Genomic DNA, 4,244 nt, shown 5'->3' with positions numbered 1-4,244 from the left:
CAGCGCACAATGTGGCCGACCAACCACCATGTGGCCGGGACAAAGTGGCAACGCAAGCTGAACACCAGCCCGCCTTACCTTGATGTAAAGGCAGAGACAAAACTGCTCAGGGATACACGTATGATCTCCGGCAGGGCCTGAAAAATAAAACAGGTCCGGCCAGATCGATCTATGGATCACGGGGGCGTGCCTCGACGTGCGACGACGGCTATCAAGCCGAACATGGCAAGTATAATTACGTCCAAGCCGAAAGCCGCTAACGGACTCCAACCGAACTACGTCACGAACTGGCTTGATATAGAGGCGCCGCACACCCTCTCTGCTTCACTAACGAAGTCATGGAACATGAATTCCCATAAGGGTTCAAACCCATGAATATCGAATCATATTCATATGGCCCGCGACGATGATCTTCATGCCATTAAATACCTCCCCCTAAACTCAAAGGGCCAGCCCTACACTGGCTGAATAGCCTGCCTGAAAATTCCATTGGCAGCTGGGAGGACTTGGAAGAAGCCTTCCTTGACAACTTCCAAGGTACATATGTTCGACCTCCGGATGCCGATGACTTAAGTCACATAATTCAAGAGCCCGGAGAGTCAGCCAGGAAACTCTGGACTAGGTTCTTAACTAAAAAGAACCAGATCGTCGACTGTCCGGATGCCGAAGCCTTGGCGGCCTTCAAACACAACATCTGGGACGAATGTCTCGCCCGACACCTCGGCCAAGAGAAGCCAAAGTCCACGGCAGCCCTTACGGCACTTATGACCCGCTTTTGTGCAGGAGAAGATAGTTGGCTAGCCCGTAGCAATAATAGGGCAAGAGAACCTGGCAATGCCGAAGCCAAGAGCAGCAATGGCAAGCCCTGGCGCAATAGACACAAGCGTTGAAATAACGGTGACAATACCGACGACACGGCGGTCAACACCGGATTCAGCGACTCCAAATCTGGCCAGCGAAAGAAGCCGTTCAAAAGGAACAATTCGGGCCCATCCAGCTTGGACCGCATACTCAATCACCCATGCCAAATACACGGCACTCCTGACAAACCAGCCAACCACAACAACAGAGACTGCTGGGTTTTTAAACAAGCCGGCAAGTTAAATGCCGAGAACAAGGAGAAGGGGTCGCAAAGCGAAGACGATGACGAGGAGCCCCGGCCACCGAACACAGGGGGACAGAAGAAGTCCCCCCCAGGTTAAAACGATAAACATGATATACTCTACCCACATCCCCAAGAGGGAACATAAGCGCGTGCTCAGGGATGTCTACATGATGGAACCAGTCACCCCAAAGTTCAACCCATGGTCTTCCTGCCCGATCACTTTCGATCGCAGGGACCATACGACCAGTATTCGTCATGGCGGTTCGGCCGCACTGGTCCTCGACCCAATCATTGATGGATTTCACCTCACGCGAGTCCTCATGGATGGTGGTAGCAGCCTGAACCTGCTCTATCAGGATACATCGTGCAAAATGGGCATTAATCCATCAAGAATTAAGCCCACAAAGACTACCTTTAAAGGAGTCATACCAGGTGTAGAGGCCCACTATACGGGCTCACTCACACTAGAGGTTGTCTTCGGATCTCCGGACAATTTCCGAAGAGAAGAGCTGATCTTCGATATCGTCCCCTTTCGCAGCGGCTATAACGCACTACTCGGATGAACCGCATTTGCACACTTCAGCGTGGTGCCACACTATGCTTATCTTAAGCTCAAGATGCCCGGTCCATGCGGCGTCATAACAGTTAATGGGAACACGGAACGCTCCCTCCATACCGAGGAGCACACCACCGCGTTAGCAGTAGAAGTACAGAGCGGCCTCCTCAAGCAGAACCTTAATTCGTCGGCCGAACTCCCAGACACTGTCAAACGAGTCCGGACTACTCTGCAGCAGGACAACCCAGCTCATCAAGAGCTCGACTAGCAACTCGGCCTCCGTCCCCGTCCCATCCAAGAAGCGGCATTCGTACCGCTCGTACATAACTACGCACTCAAAATACTATGGGCATAGACGGAGGCATAACTATCTTGTGATCCATAATACGGCTCGACCGCTCCTGGACACACACACTTCCCATTTTTTCCCTCTTTTTCCTTTTCAGGTCCTTTTTTTGCAGGTTTCTTCTGACGACCTGATCATCAGTCCTCTCGGCAGGATGGATACACCAAGGTGGCAAGAAGCACTGGCGTACAAGGGAATTCTTAGATGGTCTCTTTAACGATCATTCTACCTGCCTTCAAGACCCGCGCGCAGCTGTCCCTTGGTTAGGGCATGTTAAATAGCCTGGTTACTTATCGCACCAATTGTACGAATACGCTTACGTATTAATCAAACTATAATGGAAATAGTTTGCGGCCCAACTTCTGTGGCACTAGCTTACTATACTTTTTGCCCTTTTTGTTTGATGATTTTCTCAAAGTTGCGACCATACACTTTGGTACGCTTTAATCCGCCAGGGGATCCATCATGACCCATAATACGGCAACAAAGTCCGAACACTTTCCACAACATAGTTCGGCACCCTGAATTTAGCATTATATGCATTGGCTCTGAATCATGTCTTTGGTCAATAGTTGGGTTGCCCGGCTCCTGTGCTTACTACCTTACATTCCACTATATCGGCTAGCATAGTAAAGGGAGAACTATTGCGATTGTGTCCTGGTTTATCCGGATGAGCACCTCAGTAGAGAAAGCCGAAAACTAACTGTCATGATGCGGCGACAGCCGGTCAGCTCTTCGGAGGGTTCAAATCTTTAGCGATTTTTTCCGCATTATGCGATGAATTGGCTTTTTACCCGATCAGGTGATTACAGTACCCTAGTTCGGATACCAGGGGCTGCGCCTAAAATTTTCATTGTAGAACTCCTATGGCTAAGTGAGGGTGATAAAGCCACATAGTCCGATTGCCTGGTTCGTTGCACTAGACAACTCCTTTAAGGACCAAATAAATTGGATCAAGTGTGTTTAGATTCCATCCCGAACATCCCCATAATACCTACGTGGGGGCTGAAGCTGTCGACTGGCCAACTCTCAAAATTTCATAAACACGGCCACACAGGAGGTAAAATATTAAACAAACATTATATTACATAGCCGAAGTTGTTTTATAATACAGGGTGAGACAATATAACAGTATTCATTCAAAAATTACATCCCTCGTACACTGTTCCGCCATAATACGGGATCCCTCAAGGACTTTGCTAAAATATCGCTCGGGCGTGCGGTACACCTTTCCCGCGAGCGGTCCTTCAGTCGCGACCGTGGCAGCATTCATCTTCGCCCACTTCATCTTGACACGGGTGAAGGCCATCCGCGCACCTTGGATACAAACCGATCGCTTGATGGCGTCAAGCCGAGGGCAGGCATCAACTAGCCGCTTCACGATACCGAAGTAGCTGCTGGGGATAACTTCGGCCGGCCACAGCCGAACTATCAAGTCCTTCATGGCCAGTTCGGCCACCCTATGCAGTTCGACCAGCTGTGTTAGCTGGTCGCTCAAGGGCACCGGATGTTCTGGCGCAAGATATTGCGACCAGAATAGCTTCTCCGCCGAGCTCCCCTCTCCAGCTCGAAAGAACTCAGAAGCGTCAGAAATGCTGCGCGGCAGATCTACAAATGCCCCTAGAGATCTCCAAATACGGGTCAGTAGGAGATACCTCTTCTTCACATACTTGCTTTGCATAATAAAAGCCTTTCCCGCCGCGATCTTTTTGGCCTCCTGGATTTCTCGGAGGGTGCCTTGGGCTTCGGCTCGGGCCTATTGTGCACTCTGGCGAGCCTTCCCAAGTTTGGATTCTTGGTCTGCATGCTGACGCTCCAAGGACTCGTATTTCCTCAAAGCGTCTTGAAGCTCCTGCTGGACCTCCCCAACCCTAGCCTCATGCTTTTTCCGGATGGCTCATTCCTTCGCCGCCCTCTCCTCAGCCTCAGCCAACACTTTTTTGAGGGTTTCAACCTCAGTCATTGCTCCTGCAAACATCACGACACTACAATCAATATACATCATTTATTCTTTCCGAATATATGACAAGTATCCACATACCTTGCTTATCCTCCAGTTGCCTTTTCACAAGGCCGAGCTCTTCTTCGTCCCGCTCCGGACTCTGCTTTAGTCCGGAGACCTCAACGGCATGAGAGGTGGCGGCCAGCAGCGACGCCTGTGTTCATAAGACATATTTAGTTAGTTTCCTTCGAAAATTACTTGATCCTCTGTCCGGCTTTTTTTCTGAACACCGGAC

Source organism: Triticum urartu, chromosome 4, assembly GCF_003073215.2.
Source record: "Triticum urartu cultivar G1812 chromosome 4, Tu2.1, whole genome shotgun sequence".
In the NCBI taxonomy this organism is placed as follows: Eukaryota; Viridiplantae; Streptophyta; class Magnoliopsida; order Poales; family Poaceae; genus Triticum; species Triticum urartu.
The sequence above is the reverse complement of the archived record's forward strand: the minus strand, read 5'-3'. Positions refer to the sequence as shown.